This window comes from Podarcis pityusensis, assembly GCF_964106645.2.
Source record: "Podarcis pityusensis genome assembly, chromosome: 3".
NCBI classification, from domain to species: Eukaryota; Metazoa; Chordata; class Lepidosauria; order Squamata; family Lacertidae; genus Podarcis; species Podarcis pityusensis.
Genome location: NC_138026.1, coordinates 8,004,567 through 8,025,736, shown reverse-complemented (window position 1 = coordinate 8,025,736; position 21,170 = coordinate 8,004,567). Strand labels below are relative to the sequence as shown.

The 21,170-nt window shown below is 44.3% G+C and overlaps 1 long non-coding RNA gene across 1 annotated transcript; it reads left to right on the top strand.

Moving 5' to 3' along the window:
• Positions 1–337: 337 nt before the first annotated feature.
• On the top strand, positions 338–20,932 carry LOC308473721. Its single transcript, XR_013984245.1, has 4 exons — positions 338–2,758; positions 3,878–4,466; positions 4,830–5,176; positions 20,713–20,932. It is a non-coding gene; the product is annotated as an uncharacterized lncRNA (long non-coding RNA).
• The last annotated feature ends 238 nt before the right edge of the window (positions 20,933–21,170 follow it).

Genomic DNA, 21,170 nt, shown 5'->3' with positions numbered 1-21,170 from the left:
CGTGTCCGACTCTTCGTGACCCCATGGACCAGAGAACGCCAGGCACTCCTGTCTTCCACTGCCTCCCGCAGTTTAGTCAGACTCATGCTGGTAGCTTCGAGAACACTGTCCAACCATCTCGTCCTCTGTAGTCCCCTTCTCTTTGTGCCCTCCATCTTTCCCAACATCAGGGTCTTTTCCAGGGAGTCTTCTCTTCTCATGAGGTGGCCAAAGTGTTGGAGCCTCAGCTTCAGGATCTGTCCTTCCAGTGAGCACTCAGGGCTGATCTCCTTCAGAATGGAGAGGTTTGATCTTCTTGCAGTCCATGGGACTCTCAAGAGTCTCCTCCAGCACCATAATTCAAAAGCATCAGTTCTTCAGTGATCAGCCTTCATTATGGTCCTGGTCTCACTTCCATACATTACTACTGGGAAAACCGTAGCTTCAACTATACGGGCCTTTGTTGGCAAGGTGATGTCTCTGCTTTTTAAGATGCTGTCTAGGTTTGTCGAAGCAGGTGTAGCCAGCACCAATTATGGGAGCAGCCAACTAATTCCAGTTTTGTCCCCATCCTCCTCCCTGCTGAATTCTGCAACAACACAACACAGAGTCATTAGGAGGAAGCTAGCAGGCACTGCCACCCTCTGGACCGGTTGTAAGAGGGCAGGCAGCAGGGCAGGCTGAAGTTGATGGGACAGTGCTCTTTTTGCCCTAATGCACCAGCCTCCACGGGCAGTGAAACATTTGCGAACTTAACAGGTAAAGGTAAAGGACCCCTGACAGTTAAGTCCAGCTGCAAACGACTCTGGGGTTGCAGTGCTCATCTCGCTTTACAGGCTGAGGGAGCTGGTGTTTGTCTGCAGACAGTTTTTCTGGGTCATGTGGCCAGCATGACTAAGCCGCTTCTGGCGAACCAGAGCAGCGCACGGAAACGCCGTTTACCTTCCCGCTGGAGTGGTACCTATTTATCTACTTGCACTTTTTGGCATGCTTTTGAACGGCTGGGTTGGCAGGAGCTGGGACCAAGCAATGGGAGCTGACCCCGTTGCGGGGATTCGAACCGCCGACCTTCTGATCAGCAAGCCCAAGAGGCTCAGTGGTTTAGACCATAGCGCCACCTGCGTCCCTTTGTGAACTTAACTAATGGCCTAATACTAACTGCCTAAAATTCAGGCATGTTGCCGGATTGCGTTTCTCCATCTTTTGCACAGTCATAAAGATTTCATTTCTTCATCTTCACTAAGCTGTTAACAGTACAGCGGTACCTCAGGTTACAGACGCTTCAGGTTAAAGACGCTTCAGGTTACAGACTCTGCTAACCCAGAAATAGTACCTCAGGTTAAGAACTTTGCTTCAGGGTGAGAACAGAAATCGTGCGGCGGCAGCAGGAGGCCCCATTAGCTAAAGCGGTACCTCAGGTTAAGAACAGTTTCAGGTTAAGAACGCACCTCCAGAACGAATTAAGTTCTTAACCTGAAGTACCCCTGTACAAAGAATGGCAGTGGCTCCTCGTAAAATTTCACTCTGAAGGGTGAAAAAAGGTACTGTGACTTTCCAGGACAATTGGTATTTGTCAGGAATTAAACAAAACACCTGCAGAGAATGCTAGTTCTTTTGGCCTCTTCATCTCCAGCCCACCATTTATCTCCCTTTAAAGAGGACAAGGTAGCCTTTTCCTCACTCTTTGCCTAAGGCTATTTATCCTTAGCTAAGAAATACTTCAATACAACCTCAGCACAGGGTGTTACCCTCCATGAGCAGTGGACCTTTGGCCTGTTGAGAGAAATACTACTATATTTTCCTTGCTGCAGAATATTGTTATTCAAACCAAAGTACAAGTAGGAGTCTTTGGGTACCAAAGTAAGCATACGATGTGCACATAAATGTAAGCAAGCTCTACCACAGCTCTCCTAACTTTCCAAGTGTAATTCCTGTGGTGGTCCGAGCAGGCATTTATCTGTTTCATATATGAGAGCCAACAGCCTGCAAGATCCTTTTGCGAATGTTTAAATCACCCTGCTTCACTTCTTTAAAGACAGTCTTCTGAAAGGGGGGGGAAGATGGCGAGCTTCCGTTATTTCTAAATATCTGGTGGAGTGGGGATTTATATTCTCCAGTTTCTGTCTACTCACAAAGGGAGACAAGCTCCAACTTTGCTGAAGGGCAGCGGGGCTTTTCCTGCTGTGTTTTGACTCTTTTGCAGGGGAAAGCAAGTAGAAGAACAGGCCTGGGCTGTTTATAGCCTGGTGGGCTTCCAAACAGAAAGACCGGCCCAATAAATGTTGCTGCCTGAGGCAAATAACAGTAGGTCATCCGTCTCCATTCCATGTACAAAAGCCAACTAAAATGGCAGTCAAATCTTAACTTCAGCACTGACAACAGGACAGTGTCCTTTACTGCACCTGTGAGATGCAAGCTAGGAAAGGGGGTGAAATGTATACCAGGTGGCGCATACCAAGTTCTGTCCTTAAACAGGTCACTTCCAGTCACAGCTCTCCAGCTTCTATAATCTGGAGCAGCCACCTCACTTTGTCTAATCATATGGCCGGCCCTGCAGAAAAATCTACAGGGAAAATCCCTAAGGAGGGAGACGCCACCACCGACACCCCCCCCCCAAATACCCCGGCATCATAAAAACTAAGTGGCATGAAATGTTTGCTTCTTTTTTTAACAATGCAAGAACAAAGAAAGCAATTGATCAATAATAAACAACATCCCAGAAGTCAAGGCAAAGAATGCATGGCAAAATGTCTCATCTTACATATCAAGAACATTAAAGGTAAAGGGACCCCTGATCGTTAGGTGCTCGTCTCGCTTTACTGGCTGAGGGAGCCGGCGTTTGTCTGCAGACAGCTATGATGATCTGTTCGTGGCCCTGAGAAAGTCACCATCTCTCACCTTAACCCACTTCTCGGGTTTGTGGCAAGACGAAAGGTAAAAAGGTAAAGGGACCCCTGACCATTAGGTCCAGTCATGACCGACTCTGGGGTTGCGGCGCTCATTTCGCTTTACTGGCCGATGGAGCCGGCGTACAGCTTCCGGGTCGTGTGGCCAGCATGACTAGGCCGCTTCTGGTGAACCAGAGCAGCGCACGGAAACACTGTTTACCTTCCCACCGGAGTGGTACCTATTTATCTACTTGCACTTTGATGTGCTTTCGAACTGCTAGGTGGGCAGGAGCAGGGACCGAGCAACGGGAGCTCACCCCGTCGCGGGGATTCAAACCGCTGACCTTCTGATTGGCAAGTCCTAGGCTCTGTGGTTTAACCCACAGCGCCATTACAGAAGGTTTAATTTAATAGCAGATCTCCTAAATCTGACCTGCCAAACAGGTAGAGTATGTGGATTGGTACAACTTGTTATAAATACAACAAACATCTACACATAAATCATGCTTGATCAAACTATTCTGGAGAATGTTTTGGTTATGTAAGCTTTTCTGCTTAAGATATATTTGAAATTACATTAAATTAAAGATATGAAGAATCTTCAAGCTCCCTTCTAATTTTTAGCAATTTCATGTCTGGCATATGCTAAGAAAAACGCAAGCAGATATCTGTGTATGACTTTGTCGCTCACATCCTCAATGATAGATAAAAGACAGATTGCCGAGTAATGTTAGATAAGGTCCGGAACACTTGAAACCAATAAGGGTTAACTTGAGGGCAGTGCCACCACGTGTGAAGAAAAATACTTCTCTCACTACATCTCCTTCAGCAGAGTATCGTTTATCTAATGCCTCTGAACTGGAATCAGACACCATCTTTACATCACCTTAGGAACTCACTCCCTTAATAAAGTAGAGGCAGAGAAAGATAGTTTTCCATGTCACATAGCATTCCGTTGCTCTTCAATAATTTCTATACCTAAATCAGTCTCTCTTCGACTTGGTCTATAGCTTCTTCCATAAAGAAGGCTGATCGCCAAAGAATTGGTGCTTTTTAATTATGGTGCTGGAGGAGACTCTTGAGAATCCCATGGGCTGCAAGAAGATCAAACCTATCCATTCTTAAGGAAATCAGCCTTGAGTGCTCACTGGAAGGACAGATCCTAAAGCTGAGGCTCCAATACTTTGGCCACCTCATGAGAAGAGAAGACTCCCTGGAAAAGACCCTGATGTTGGGAAAGATGGAGGGCACAAGGAGAAGGGGACGACAGAGGACGAGATGGTTGGACAGTGTTCTCGAAGCTACCAGCATGAGTTTGACCAAACCGCGGGAGGCCGTGGAAGACAGGAGTGCCTGGCGTGCTCTGGTCCATGGGGTCACGAAGAGTCGGACACGACTAAATGACTAAACAACAACAACATAGCTTCTGTCCAAGACAGAGTTCACAGTTTAATTCAAGCAACCAGCGGCTAACAGTTGCCTCAGTTTGAAATTGTCCAACAACCGAGAGAGAAAATACTTTTTGTGTGAATTAGGAGATTAATAGATGGCTAGAGTAAGTTGCTTGTCTCATAAGGATCCATTAACAAGAGCATATAGGTAAACATAAAGGTAAAGGGACCCCTGACCATTAGGTCCAGTTGAGACCAACTCTGGGGTGGCGGTCCTCATCTCGCTTTATTGGCCGAGGGAGCCGGCGTACAGCTTCTGGGTCATGTGACCAGCATGACGAAGCCGCTTCTGGTGAACCAGAGCAGCACACGGAAACGCCGTTTACCTTCCCGCTGGAGCGGTACCTATTTATCTACTTGCACTTGATGTGCTTCTGAACTGCTAGGTTGGCAGGAGCAGGTACCGAGCAACGGGAGCTCACCCCTTGCAGGGATTCGAACCGCCGACCTTCTGATCGGCAAGTCCTAGGCTCTGTGGTTTAACCCACAGCACCACCCGCGTCCCTTATAGGTAAACATATTGGGGCCTAAATAGTGGTCTCAACTGCTGTTAAAGGGCACCTTGAAGCCAGAGCTGTAGCCACACCTCTAGCATTTGAAGAGCCCGTAGTCAATGCTCCAAAACCATAATTGTTAAGGAGTTTAATGATGGAAGGTTTATGATGGGTTTCTTGCCGTAAGATAAGTCTGGAGACTTTCCTTCTCAATTAGGGACTCCACCTTTGCACATTTAATAACAGTGCTTAAACCATTCATGTTGCAGGACAATACTTTAAAGTTAGCAAGAAGAAATCACACTTGAAAGCTAAGGTTTGCATGTCTGACAACCCTGTACGAGAATATGGATGCCTGGAAAATGTAAGAAAAATAGAAAACACAGACAACAATACTAACAATAGCGAGTAATAGCGAGCCAGCGTGGTGTAGTGGTTAAGAGTTGTAGACTCGTAATCTGGGGAACCGGGTTCGATTCCCCGTTCCTCCACATGCAGCTGCTGGGTGACCTTGGGCCAGTCACACTTCTCTGAAGTCTCTCAGCCCCACTCACCTCACAGAGTGTTTGTTGTGGGGGAGGAAGGGAAAGGAGAATGTTAGCCGCTTTGAGACTCCTTAAAGGGAGTGAAAGGCGGGATATCAAATCCAAACTCTTCTTCTTCTTCTTCTTCTACTCGCCACAAGCGAGGTAGCAGCTCTATGTTTAAACTCACGTGGCCCTTTTATTTCAGAGGGAATAGCCCCCAAGTGTGGTAACTGCCTCACCTCAATCAAACCGAAAGGAATCAACGCCTCCAAACAGGCCAGACCTATGACTGAACATGTCAACCATGTGCTGGAGGCGCACAGAATACAGTTGTGCAATCCTTTTTTTTTTTTTTTTTTTTGCTGCACTTATACTAGACATTATGCGGTATTCAAGATGTAAAGCAAAACCACACAACCAGTTCTATTTTTCTTGTTCTCTTATAATGGCAATGGTGCCCACCTGAGAGGTGCCAGAACTGAGTTCTGGAAAGTTCCGTCTGAAAAAAGTTCTGCACACAACCAGGGCTCCTAAAACAGCCTGTTTTTCACATATTGGCAAAAACGTTCCAGAATGAGCATAAGAAACCTGAAATGGCATTCTTCACACAGCCGGCCTTGCTCACTGGATATCTGTGAGCAGAAGTCTAAGTTATTGGATCTCTTAGAAATGAGAAAATTAAGACACAGGGGGAATATCTTCATGGTTTGTAGCAGAGTTGTGAAAAGTATAACAGAACTGTAGGAGATGTGGCCATGTGGATCTCTGCATATCAAGGCATAGGTATTATGTACTGAGTTGAATAGGATCCAAAAAGCAGCAGTCTGATTGGTCCTAGAACAATAGGGTCCAGAATGCAGCAGTCTGATTGGTCCGCAGGAGCCACCCAATCCAGCTCCAGGTGGAAGTGAATCCGCAACCTGATTGGCCTACAGGAGAATCCCAGAATTAGCCAATCATGTGTGACCCATTGTGTAAATAATGTATATAAAGCAGATATTTTGGGGGCACTTTCATTCCTCACTACTATGAGCTGAATAAAGAGCATGAAATCCACACTCGACTCTGAGTATATTTCAATATGCCACTCTCTTTCAGATTGGGGTTGGGGGAAGAATTATCATTGTTATTAGAGCCTCTTCTCAGTTTCTTTTATAATCTGTTTGTTCTGAGAAATATCAGAAGATGTGTGTGTTGTGCTGTGTTGCAATGCCTGCCCAGCTGTCCTCTCTTCACGCAATTGCTCTACCCACCCAAGTGGCTGGTAACAGACAGGAAATTTGACTCATACAACTAATGCTGTGGCCTGAAACTATTCCAAGCCCAGCTCTCAAATGTGGTGGCCCACAAAGGTACGATTTGTACGCTGTGTAGTCAGGGCTGAGTCAAAATGCAAAAGGGGCAGCCTCGCTACCATACAGAGTGTTAAGTTGTGGGTGAACATATCAGATGACACAGTGATTCTTCAAACAGCTCTTGTTTATTCATAGGCCAGAACAGAACTGAACTGAAGGGTTCAGCCAGCCTGCTTATATAGAGCTCCAGTACAACGCAACTGCAACAACTTTCTGTAACTATCCAATCACTGAACATCACTTTCAATCCCTTATTTACATATGTGGACCTGAGTGAAAACTACCTACAGTATCCCCCTGTTGGCCCATGGTGAGAACTTCAGTACATAACACAGAGAAAGAGGGATGTTGTCAGGTTGTGAGGCCAAAGCAAAGCGTGGCTTGGCTTCATTAACATCACTGTGCAGTTTATAATGAAATACAATGGAATCCAGATTTAACACAGAGAAGCAGAGATCTCTAGGCCAGGCTTCCTCAACCTCAGCCCTGCAGATGTTTTTGGCCTACAACTCCCATGATCCCTTGCTAGCAGGACTAGTGGTCAGGGATGAGGGGAATTGTAGTCTCAAAATATCTGGAAGGCCGAGGTTGAGGAAGCCTGATCTAGGCAGTGTAGAGCAGCCTTTCTCAACCATGGGTGCCCAGATATTGTTGGACTACAACTCCCATCGTCCCTGGCTAGCAGAAGAAGCGCTCAGGAATGATGGGGATTGTAGTCCAACATATGGGGACCCAAGGTTGAGAAAGGTTGGTACAGAGTCCAGATCAAATCTCGGGAAGAAACACAGGTACCAGAAGTGCCATTTAGTAAGCAGGGGGACATATCTCCCCATATCCTATGTTTTACTACGTTAATCCATCCCACACACTCCACCCATAGAACACCTATATTTCTGGTCAACTAACACTTTCAGCACAACATTTCTAGAAGCAACTAAATGGTACAACATTGGATACCAACGATTGCATGTTAAATGTTATGAAAAACTGTTAAATATATTTATTTTGTGTACACACACAAATATATGGCAAAAACCAGCGGTGTATTTATGATTGAAACTTTTTGCACCTAATGAGAATTATGGAAATATTTTCAGTATAGATCATACACACATATCCCTTTGGCATGCACACCCAGTACATAATGTTGCCGACAAGGAAAAGAGTAGGCATACAAAAGGATGAATTCCTTGGGTTCCAAGATCCAAGTTTGGGGAAAGTACTCTTTTGGTGAGAGAACTCCAGCAGAGATTTTAGATTACAGAATATGCATAAAAGTAAAGCATGGAAATATGGGCTCTTAGACTTTTAAAACATGCCCTTCTGAGTTCCTTCCAAAGTTCTCCCCTTCCCCTGGCACAGAAAAAGACCTTATATTGGGTAAAATAAAATAATAATAATAATAATAATAATAATTATTATTATTATTATTATTATTATTATTATTATTTATTTATACCCCGCCCATCTGGCTGGGTTTCCCCAGCCACTCTGGACGGCTTCCAACAGAATACAGTGGCACCTCGGGTTACATACGCTTCAGGTTACATAGGCTTCAAGTTACAGACTCCTCTAACCCAGAAATAGTGCTTCAGGTTATGAACTTTGCTTCAGGATGAGAACAGAAATCACGCAGCAGCAGCAGGAGGCCCCATTAGCTAAAGTGGTGCTTCAGGTTAAGAACAGTTTCAGGTTAAGTACGGACCTCCGGAACGAATTAAGTACTTAACCCAAGGTACCACTGTATTAAAATACAATAGTCTATTAAACATTAAAAGCTTCCCTAAATAGGGCTGCCTTCAGATGTATTCTAAAAGTCTGATAGTTGTTTTTCTCTTTGACATCTGTTAAAATGGTTTACTTACAAACACTCCAAAGGTCAGATTCAGGTGCTTTTCCATACAGCATTCAGAAAAACCTGGACACATAGTAGAACTTGGCATAGTTACAGTCTTGAAAGTTCCTAAATTATTGGTGTTGGAACACAAGAATGGCTTGTAAGAGCCATGTGGTCTGAAATTGGAGCAATCAGTTCAGACCTCTTTACAAGCATGATTACCTCCCTCCCCAGGTGAGAGGGAGTGACCTAGCTAAGCCTTAACCCCCTCATGCATTAATTAGACTTCAGCATGTTGGTTATATGAAGTTGGTTATCCCACACATAATTTAATTGCTTCTGACAATGGTGTGCTGAAACTGTATTTTACTTTCTGGGAACTGGTTCTTGTAGGAATGCCTTTTCAGAGTTCAGCATGGGGATGCTGAACATCATAAACCCCTCAAAGCAGTTTTTTAAAGCTATATTTGTTGTTATTGTAGTTACCTTTTTTTAAAAAAAAAAAAGCTCATACTAAATCACTCTTCTGTTTTAAGCATACATACCCAGACTAGAAGGTCCTGTGTGAGTTGAGGCGGTTGGAGGATGGATGGTGGCTAACAGATTGAGGTTGAATCCTGACAAGACAGAAGTACTGTTTTTGGGGGACAGGAGGCGGGCAGGTGTGGAGGATTCCCTGGTCCTGAATGGGGTAACTGTGCCCCTGAAGGACCAGGTGCGCAGCCTGGGAGTCATTCTGGACTCACAGCTGTCCATGGAGGCGCAGGTCAATTCTGTGTCCAGGACAGCTGTATATCAGCTCCATCTGGTCCGCAGGCTGAGACCCTACCTGCCCTCAGACTGTCTCACCAGAGTGGTGCATGCTCTAGTTATTTCTCGCTTGGATTACTGCAATGCGCTCTATGTGGGGCTAACTTTGAAGGTGACCCGGAAACTACAACTAATCCAGAATGCGGCAGCTAGATTGGTGACTGGGAACGGCCGCCAAGACCATATAACACCGGTCTTGAAAGAACTACACTGGCTCCCAGTACGTTTCCGAGCACAATTCAAAGTGTTGGCGTTGACCTTTAAAGCCCTAAACGGCCTTGGTCCAGTATACCTGAAGGAGCGTCTCCACCTCTACCCAGACACTGAGGTCCAGCGCCAAGGGCCTTCTGGCGGTTCCCTCCCTACGAGCAGCCAAGTTACAGGGAACCAGGCATTGGGCCTTCTCGGTAGTGGCACCCGCCCTGTGGAACACCCTCCCACCAGATGTCAAAGAGAAAAATAACTACCAAACTTTTAGAAGACATCTGAAGGTAGCCCTGTTTAGGGAACTTTTTAATGTTTAATAGGTTATTGTATTTTAGTGTTTTATTGGAAGCCGCCCAGAGTGGCTGGGGAAACCCAGCCAGATGGGCGAGGTATAAATAATAAATAATAAATTATTATTATTATTATTATTATTTGGTCTGCTTGGCAGTGAAACATCAGTTTATCTTATCACTGTACCACTTTAGTAAATACTGATGCCTGACAGTAATAACTTATATTGGAAACTCTCAGTCTGACAGCTTTTATCCTTTTCTGGGTCATTCTGAATGTCATTTTCAGTATTCTGGATTCCAAAATAAATTGCTTAATCATAATCTGCAACTGTCTTTACTGGAATTTTGGACGGCATCACAAGACACAAACGCACAAATTTCTCAGAAGAGCATTTTACTAAACGCCCAAGCATTTTACTATATGCCTTTTTGCCATTTTTACTTGAAAGTCTCCAAGAACAGCCCTTTGAACTTGACTGTGAATCACGCCCCACCCACTGTGAAATTTGAAATGGTGTCCCTGAAGAACCATGAACTATGTGATCTTGTGATTGCTCCCTGCAGCAGTCATAGTAATGAGCTGAGGACTGATCTTTTGATTACTATGAATCAGATCCAGAACCTTTTGTTTATTTCACTAGCAGCAGCAGCAAGGGTGACCAGCTGGTGTGCTTTCGCAATGTGTTACTTTAAAGATGAAATCCACCACGGGTAGTTGTCAGTTTTAGAACATGAATGGCATTCCAAGCTTTGTGAATCGAAACAGATAGTACATGGATGATGGAAAAACTTTCACAGAGGTTTAAGGATAGGATGATCAATGTGGCAGAACTATAGCAAAAGAACAGTGGACTGAAGAACAGTCATAGAATCATAGAATAGTAGTTTTGGAAGAGACCACGAGGGTCATTTAGTCCAACCCGCTGCAACGCAGGAACCCACAACCCATGGGCTACCGACTGAACTATTGTGTGTGAAGCTGTTAGAATTATGGGGGGAGCAGATTCATGCAAATAGTTTCCTGCCCAGTTCCTACTTCTAGCCCTAGGGGTAGGCAAATCTGTCGATTTCAGTTTCTCTCGGTTTCTCATTTTTTGCAGTCTTAAATTCTGGCTTCCATGTTTCCAGATCAGTTTGCCATTTCTTTAAAGAAGTCCTCGTGAAAATAAATTGGCATTTTAGGGGGAATTTCTCCTAAGATGCTCAATTTTGTCTGCAATACATAGCTTTCAGTCTGCCAAAAAGCACAAAAGTGTGTTAAAAAGGGTGGCATGCTTATTATCATCGTGACTTATTATTATAATATTTGTTCATTGTTTTTTACAAAACGTCTCCAAATGTCTCAAAGCAACGTACAAAATATTGCTACCCCTCCAAAAAAAAACCTCCAAGAGAGGTTCAAGTTACCTGAATCAGTGTGGGGTGATAGGCAGAAAGCTTTCCCTTCTCTTTTTGTAACTACTTGTTGGAAAAGTAGATTACTTCCTTTCAGACGTTTACTTACTTCCTGCTTCCTCTTCAAATTTACTCAGCTCAAGCCAGTGCAAGAACGAGTTAGCATGTGCTAATGTTAACTTCTTGGCTGCATGTAAAACCTATACTTAGAATGGCTTTGTTTGCTCTGAGTAATAAACCTTAAGTTTTCTTTATCCTTTCAACCAGTAGAGTGTTTCAACCAGCCTGTTTCTTTCTGCACACTTTGTGCAATATATTTAGCAAACTCCAACTACCACCGCTTTGAACTGAGCCCAGAAACCAGTTGGTAACCAATGCAGTCAGCCCAGAATCGGTTTTATATCCTCTGGCTGTCTGGCCCCAGTTAACAGTCTGGCGACTGACTTGCTGCAATGCTTTTATTATAATACTTATTTGGTAGACATTTTTAAACTGCAGGTATACAAGTACAATGGGACGTGGGTGGTGCTGTGGGTTAAACCACAGAGCCTAGGACTTGCCGATCAGAAGGTTGGCGGTTTGAATCCCTGCGATGGGGTAAGCTCCCGTTGCTCGGTCCCTGCTCCTGCCAACCTAGCAGTTCGAAAGCACGTCAAAGTGCAAGTAGATAAATAGGTACCGCTCTGGCGGGAAGGTAAACGGCGTTTCCGTGTGCAGCTCTGGTTCGCCAGAAGCGGCTTAGTCATGCTGGCCACATGACCCGGAAGCTGTACGCCGGCTCCCTCGACCAATAAAGCGAGATGAGCGCCGCAACCCCAGAGTCAGTCACAACTGGACCTAACGGTCAGGAGTCCATTTACCTTTACACAAGTGCATGCAAAAAGATGCAGAAAAGGGACATGCGTCAATCTTCTTGATGCACATTAATTCTTGGAATTTTATTTTATTTTTTGGCACCATGGATGGATTTGCCCCTTGCACATACTATCATGTCATGTCAGAATTGCTCAAACCCCTGGCCAAATCAGAGAGAAGTATCAGTAACATGACTTATCTGACCAGTTGCGTATCACAATCATCTCTCTGGTGTCAATTATCCACGATCTTTCTTAGCATACAACATCAAACCAATTGAACCAATAACAAATGCATGGTTTATTAATAGTTTGGGGTGGGGGTTGTTGGTTTTTTAATGGGGAGCTTCGCAACCTTGTTCCAGAGGTTCACAGCACGTCTCGGTCACGGGTTTCACCCCCAACCCCTATCAAGTCAGCTCGGCCGAAAGCCATTGCCATCTGGACACGGTAATCAAAACACCAGAAAGCATCTTTCTGGGAATGCCACGCGAATAGTGTTTGAGCACATTATTTTCCGTTTGTTGTTCCAACATGCCGGGTATCTATTGACCGAAACTCAGTAAGGCATTTCATAAATAATGAATAAGACATTTTATTCAGAAAACCCGGTTCATCTGTTTTAGAGGTGCCGTGTGTAGTCACAAGAGGTAAAGGTAGATCAAGTTGCAAAACAGTTGGCCTCATGTGGTTCGCCCATATGGAAAGGAGAAAACGCCAGAGAACACAACATTAATATCGTGTGCATTTTCCAGGGTGTCACGTTGCTGTTTTGATGCACAGAAGATTCATTATAGTATTACCCCACCTAACACGTTTTGAAGCACATTCATGATTTGTTTTTCTATTTGGTCATGCTGGAAAGTCCAAAAGGGACTCACTGTGCAAGGTGCCTTTGTAGGTGGGAATAATTTTAATGTTTAAACAAGAAACTAGAAACAGTACATGTGATGACTGACTATGCCAATTCATTTCTTTTTTTTTTAATGGAAGAACTTGAATTGTTCTTCAGCTTCGTAAGGGGGAATCTGCGGCAGTAATTCTATATGATTCATCACAGCTCTTTTATTTACTTTGCTAATGTTTTCTTCGTGTTTGCTACATGGCCGATGCCTTTATGCATTTAAAGATACGGTCAACCCTAAAAAGTTCACAAGAGCCAAACATACATCTAAAACCACAGGAAAGCAAGATGAATAACCTCCCACTAGCTGAATTGCAGCCACCAAATGTGCAGTCAGGCAAAACTTAAGGTGGGGGCAGTGCGCAGGAACATATACCAGAAACATATCTGCCAACCCCTATTTATTTCAATTGGGCACTATTATTATTGGTAGGAGGGCACTTGGTTTATCTAAAGTGTCACAGATACTTTGATCAATGTAGACAGCATCTCCAATAATAATAAATAGTAGTAGTAGTAGCAGTAATTTATTATTTATACCCCGCTCATCTGGCTGGGTTTCCCCTTATCTCACTCATTCCACAGTCCTCACCGTGAATAATTTTAAAAATATTTAACTGAGCTCAAGAGATACTTGCATGCCCAAGACTACCTGGTGAATTTATGGCTCAGCTGAACTTTCAAAGCAGAAATTCAAAACCTGTCCTTTTTTGTGTTAAGTCTATCCTATCTGTGGTTCTGCCATATCAGAACAGATGTGTGTGTGTTTCTTATTATTATTACCAGCCTGGACCCTGAGGTCCAGCTCTAAGGGCCTTCTGGGTTTTCCCTTACTACGAGAAGTAAGGTTACAGGGAACCAAGCAGAGGGCCTTCTCAGTAGTGGTGCCCGCCCTGTAGAACGCCCTTCCAGCAGATGTCAAGGAAATAAAGAACTGTCTGACTTTTAGAAGACATCTGAAAGCAGCTCTGTTCAGGGAAGTTTTTTTATGGTTGGTGTTTTAAAAGGTAAAGGTAAAGGGACCCCTGACCATTAGGTCAAGTTGTGACCGACTCTGGGGTTGCGGCGCTCATCTCGCTTTATTGGCCGAGGGAGCCGGCGTACAGCTTCTGGGTCATGTGGCCAGCATGACAAAGCCACTTCTGGCAAACCAGAGCAGCACATGGAAACGCCGTTTACCTTCCCGCCGGAGCGGTACCTATTTATCTACTTGCACTTTGACATGCTTTCAAACTGCTTCTTTCAAACTGCTAGGTTGGCAGGAGCAGGGACTGAGCAACGGGAGCTCACCCCGTCGTGGGGATTCAAACCGCCAACCTTCTGATCAGCAAGTCCTAGGCTCTGTGGTTTAACCCACAGCACCACCCGCATCCTTGGTTGGTGTTTTACCGTGTTTTAAGTATTTTGTTAGGAGCCGCCCAGAGTGGCTGGGCCTGGGGCAATCTAGTCAGATGGGTGGTGTATAATAATAATAATAATAATAATAATAATAATAATAATAATAGCAGCATCTTGATTCTATAGGTTGTGTGTCACAAGGGGAAGGCACTTCTGCTCCCAAAAGGCAGGTACCAAATTTTTGCTGCTTTCTCTTACCTGCTGCAACTTGCCGCACTCCTATAGATCTACTGTGTTGTGTTTGATGAAAGCTCATTGTGCACATGTAAGCACATATAACTTCATAAAATAGATTTGGTACAACGGGGCGGGGGGTTTGCATTGAAGGCTGCCAGATATAAACCCAGAAACTTTAGAAATTAGTCAGGTTTACTTATTCTCATTCTCTCTCTCTATCTCTCAAACCCTCCTTGCTGTCTGCTTGCCTTTGTGTGTTTGGAAGGAAGGCAAGTGGGCAAAACTGCTTATGTTGCAATTTCATCACACATATAACTAGCGGTTCAGATTTTCAGTAAGGATGGCTGCATTTACCGCTCAGAGATGATGACTCGGTTGGAAAAAGTGCAGACACAGCAAGTGTCTGTGAAGTCTCCTTCGTAGCAACCTGAAAGATGTAGACCTTACTGGAGGAAAAGAGAATCTGTGCTAAATAAGCATACAAATATATTCTAACTACATGTGAAATTAATCTGAGTATTAAAAACAAAACTTTACAATAACGAAGTACTGTCGTATTACTCCTAAAGGAGGTGTTTCTAAATGGAATTTAAGGATCACGGCCGGCCCTACCGTTAATCAGTGTAAGGTGACTGCTGCCTTAGATATGTTGCCAATCATTTCCAGGCTTTTGTATGTGGAATCAGGAGGGGACATCATACTGTTTTTCACCTCAGGCTGCAAAATGTCTTGGACTGGCTTTTTTTTTTGGGGGGGGGGTTCTGTAAATTCTTTATTGTGCATCAATTAAACAAACAAACAAACAAAAAATTCCCTTTTGCACAGCAACTGCTTAGGGCCCAGCCTGAGCACCATGCAAGATGCTGTGTACACAATCCACTCATTGCAATATTAGGACCAAATAAACCCCAAGTGACTGGAATTCAAGACCAGTTCTGCTGCACCTGTTGAAGCCAAGCTGCCATTTGACAGGGGAAGGGGTCAGCCATACAAAAAAAAAAAAAAAAGGCTGCCACTACAATCACTACTAGTTTGCCCTCTGCATTAACACCAAAACTTTGTGAGCTCTCTAGCCTGTCTCAAGCCTAGCTCTTTTCTCAGCGAGAGATCCCCGTATTTTGATGAATGGCTATGGCTGCTGACCCATATTTGAATGCCTCTTTCCCCCAAGTCATTCTGCTAAACACAGCGTGGGACTGTTGCTATTTCTCACTCATTCAAACAGGGCTGCCTTCAGATGTCTTCTAAAGGTTGTATAATTACTTATCTCATTGGCTCGGGGGTTGCATAACTCCATGCCCTCCAATATTTCTCTGATGAAAATAGGGACGTCCTAAGGAAAAGTGGGACATTCTGGGATCAAATCAGAAACTGGGACGGCTTCTGTAGATCCGGGACTATCCCTGGAAAATAGGGACACTTGAAGGGTCTGTACAGTATCACAAACCTATTATAACTGAGGAAATAACAGATTAAAGCAGGCAAAATATTATTCTAATGCACAAGAACAAACACTAAACAAGTTACCTCTGTTGCAATATCCCTCATATGTTATAAGGGGGGGGGGACAGAATTAAGTAAATAAAGGAGGAAATTTCAGGACAAGACTAAGACCCACACTCAGTCATGCACAGGACCTTGATCTAAAATATACCTGCATTCAATGACTCGGCAATAATACAATGAAGCAGAGGCAGCGGTGAACAATCGTTGAATGTTGCCGGTAGGTGACGTATTGTGCCTCAGAGGCTCCACAACATGGCCACGGTCCTAGAGATGCCCACATCGTGGTAATTGAAGTAGCAGAGGCCAGCAAAGGTGAGCGCTGAGAGCAGGTAGAGGTCAGTGTTGGCCAGTTTAATAGATGTCTCTCCATGGACGTAGTCAGTTACTATTTGCCCAAGGCCCCAGTGACCATGGAATATGAGAGTGGCAGCCAGCGAGTAGTCCATGGCTGGTCCAGAATACAGGTAAGCTGCAGGCAGGAGCCTAAGCAGGAGGACACTGACGGCTCGCTCACTTGTCCAGTGCAGAGAGGCAGCCTTGGAACCAGCTAAACTCCTGGGGCCTGTGTGGATTTTACATGCCAGAGGATGGCGCTTGTCAGTTGCAACACAAACAGCTGGTCTGGTGAAGACAATCTTGTTCAGGAGAAGGACTCCCCCGCCGTGGGGTCTGCCCAGCCCCACCCGCAGCAGCAGTAGCCGCACCGCCATCTTGCACCGTTCGCCGCCCCCCATCTGCCTATTCGTGCCCTCCTCTAAGGCAGGGAGGGATAAGGCCCAAGGGCCCTCGCTGCCCTGGACTTGGACTGGCATTTTTAAAGATTATTGGAAATCAATGGAGATTATTATTGTGCTGTGGCACTGTGAGTTAAACCACAGAGCCTAGGACTTGCCGATCAGAAGGTTGGCGGTTTGAATCCCCACGACGGGGTGAGCTTCCGTTGCTCGGTCTCTGCTCCTGCCAACCTAGCAGTTCGAAAGCACGTCAAAGTGCAAGTAGATAAATAGGTACCGCTCCAGCGGGAAGGTAAATGGCGTTTCTGTGCACTGCTTTGGTTCGCCAGAAGTGGCTTAGTCGTGCTGGCCACATGACCCGGAAGCTGTACGCCGGCTCCCTCGGCCAGTAAAGCGAGATGAGCGCCGCAACCCCAGAGTCGTCCGCGACTGGACCTAGTGGTCAGGGGTCCCTTTACCTTTACCTATAGCCACCAGAGCTGTGTTGTTCCACTAACTGTTGTCAAAGCCTATGTTGTCAGCCCCTACGGTTTCACCATTGTTACTTTGGTATCTGTTTAGGGAGCTGCTATGGATTGTTCAACAACATGTCAGAATCAAACTGTGGTTTATTATCCTGGCTTGTTCTCTAAACCAACTGGAGTTCCCCAAGTTCGGATGCCATAAGGACTGCTGGTTGGCTTAAAAATAGGAACAGATACTTCCAATCTCCGTCTCAAGGCTGAGCCGGGGAGAAGAAGGAAGGGAAAAGCACACAAACCAGAAGCTGTTGCATAGAACATCAAACCAAACTTTTAATGATATGTCTGAACTGTGCCATTATGTTGTTTGGTGTGTAGCTGCCCCCGCCAATAAAATAGCTCATCAGAAAATTTAATCATGAATTTTAATGGTTGTGGTTTACTTGTGTTGGGTTATTCATGCTTTTGAAAAAAAAAAAAAGCATGCTCAGACTGGCTAGTTTTATTTTGAAAAAATAAAAAAGCATTTTTATGTCTCTGAACTGGCAGCAGTTTCCTGCTGAAAATGCACCCTCCATTCCTGTTTGTCCTCAAAGTGCTTTTTTATTCAAAACTGCAGGTATATTTTAGATCAAGGTCCTGTGCATGACTGAGTGTGGGTCTCAGTCACAGAAATCTACTGCCTTGTCCTGAAATTTCCTGCTTTATTTACTTAATTTCTGTCCCCCCCTCCTTATATGAGGGATATTGCAACAGAGGTAACTTGTTTAGTATTTGTTCTTGTGCGTTAGAATAATATTTTGCCTGCTTTAATCTGTTGTTTCCTCAGTTATAATAGGTTTGTGATACTGTACAGACCCTATGCTTAAAAAGCAGAGACATCACCTTACCAACAAAGGTCTGTATAGTTAAAGCCATGGTCTTCCCAGTAGTGATGTATGGAAGTGAGAGCTGGACCATAAAGAAGGCTGAATTGATGCTTTTGAGTTATGGTGCTGGAGGATACTCTTGAGAGTCCCATGGACTGCAAGAAGATCAAACCTCTCCATTCTGAACGAAATCAGCCCTGAATGCTCACTGGAAGGACAGATCGTGAAGCTGAGGCTCCAATACTTTGGCCACCTCATGAGAAGACTCCCTGGAAAAGACCCTGATGTGGGAAAGATAGAGGGCACAAGGAGAAGGAGAAGGGGACAACAGAGGACGAGATGGTTGGACAGTGTTCTCGAAGCTACAAACATGAGTCTGACCAAACTGCGGGAGGCAGTGGAAGACAGGAGTGCCTGGCGTGCTCTGGTCCATGGGGTCACGAAGAGTCGGACACGACTAAACAACAACAACAGACCCTCCAAGTGTCCCTATTTTCCAGGGACAGTCCCGGATTTACAGAAGCCATCCTAGTTTCTGATTTGATCCCAGAATGTCCCACTTTTCCTTAGGACGTCCCTATTTTCATCAGAGAAATATTGGAGGGCATGGAGTTACGCAACCCCCGAGCCAATGAGATAAGTAACCTTTAGAAGACATCTGAAGGCAGCCCTGTTTAGGGATATTTTTTAATGTTCAATGTTCAATGAACATATACAGTTCAATGTATATGTTTTTATATATAGTGGTACCTCGGGTTAAGAACTAAATTCATTCTGGAGGTCCGTACTTAACCTGAAACTGTTCTTAACCTGAAGCACCACTTTAGCTAATGGGGCCTCCTGCTGCCGCTGTGCCGCTACTGCACGATTTCTGTTCTCATCCTGAAGCAAAGTTCTTAACCCGAGGTACTATTTCTGGGTTAGAAGACTCTGTAACCTGAAGCGTCTGTAACCTGAAGCATATGTAACCCGAGGTACCACTGTATTTTTCTGCAGGTTGTAGCAATTGTCATATGCTGTGTGGTATGTTCTTTTTATTGTATTTTACTGTACTGAAATTTGAATTCTATGGAAGGCAAATATGTAAAAATTTGCCTTCATAGAATTCAAATTGCAATATAATAAAATACAGTGTAAGATACTGAATATCAAAAATCAGAAACAGTATTTAACACGGACACATTGCGGAGCAAATGAATGAATCTCATGGACCAGTTTTGGAACTCCTAATCTAAGTTGTACAACAACAGACCCTGAAAATGCAATAATGTAATGTGGTCTGCGCCGTAAATGTTCACTGTGATGGTAAGCTGCTCCCCCAGGGTGTTTCAGAAATAGTCTAGTTAGGCTGTGAGGTGGGTTAAATACTCAGCCGCTACAGAAAACTGCCATTCACCCTGTGGTTTCCAGGACAAATGGTGACTCTCTGCTATTTTGTCTTTATTCAGTTTTTGGCCACAGGCAATGTATTTTAGACATGTGTCTAAGTGTTCAAAGCATGATTATCCCTATCTTGCCAAGGCGCTGATCCCTTCATTTTAGCTTTCTGAGCCGCTATGTTATCCACTGCACAGCAGAACCGTCATCTGAATATTAACAACTTGGCAACAGTTGATAAGTGTCCGTTTCTGCAGTCTATTCCCTTGTCAGAAGCACAGCTGCGCATTCTCAACAACAATCCTACCAACTACCAACAGTCAGCAAGATAGCAAGTGCTGATAGCATACGCCTGTTATTTGCAGAGCAGTTCTAGTGGTGGGAATATAAATGAACATTTGCACTAGCAGGTTTCTATTTGGTTTGCTGCTGAATTTGTTGCCATCAATGTTCCCTCCGGTCAGGCCAAGAAAGAAGGCATAAAGGAAGGCTTTCTATTTGCATTTATTTAATTAATTTATATCGTACACTTCTTCCAGTACGTTTCCGAGTACAATTCAAAGTGTTGGTGCTGACCTTTAAAGCCCTAAACGGCCTCAAAGGCCCAGTATACCTGAAGGAGCGTCTCCACCCCCATCGTTCAGCCCGGACACTGAGATCCAGCGCCAAGGGCCTTCTGGCGGTTCCCTCATTGCGAGAAGTGAGGTTACAGGGAACCAGACAGAGGGCCTTCTCGGTAGTGGCGCCCGCCCTGTGGAATGCCCTCCCTTCAGATGTGAAGGAAATAAGCAGCTATCTTCTTTTTAAAAGACATCTGAAGGCAGCCCTGTTTAGGAAAGTTTTTAATATTTAATGCTGGATTGTTTTTAACACTTGATTGGAAGCTGCCCAGAGTGGCTGGGGAAACTCAGCCAGATGGGCAAGGTATAAATAATAAATTATTATTATATTATTCCTGAAGGAGCCTATCCCCCACTCCTTTTAAAGTTTCCATACTAGCCCTTCCCAAGTTTTATTGCACTATGAGGCTTTCTGGGCTGCATGGATACACTCCCAATGTATTTCATCTTGTGTTGAAGAAAATGCTGTATTCAGAATTTAAGAGTTAAAAGCAGCTACCAAGGAGCATGGCAGAGACTGTTTTTTTTGTCAGTTTTTTCCCCTGACTCATTTTGTAATAACAACTTCTCTTGCAGGTTGTTGTTTGATTATCGCTAGGTTACTCTTCGTTAAAGTCTGAGCAGAGGAAGCCTACATCAAGCCTAGGAAAATAGATAAATGCTGACATCTTGTGGGAGAGAATACCATGATTCAACCCTTTTCTATTCCCCAATGAAAGGGGAACCTTCAGAAACTGATTCATCAAGCAGCAGCAAGATGTGGTCGAATTAAAGGAAGCGGTGCTGAGTTAATTCAGATGCTATCTGGATGTTTTGTTTTTTTTAAAAGAAAGAATAGGGGCAGAAGTTGCGTTCAAATCCTTCACGACTCAATTCTATCCCATTATCTTCCTATATACATAAAAATGTAAGGCTATCATCACACAGCCCCATTGGAGGATTTGCAGGGCCACATCTCAGTCCTGGAATTGCATGAAGTCAGGTTGTGGGAAGGGAGCAAAACAGGTTTTAAACTGGGCTATTTGAACAACTGT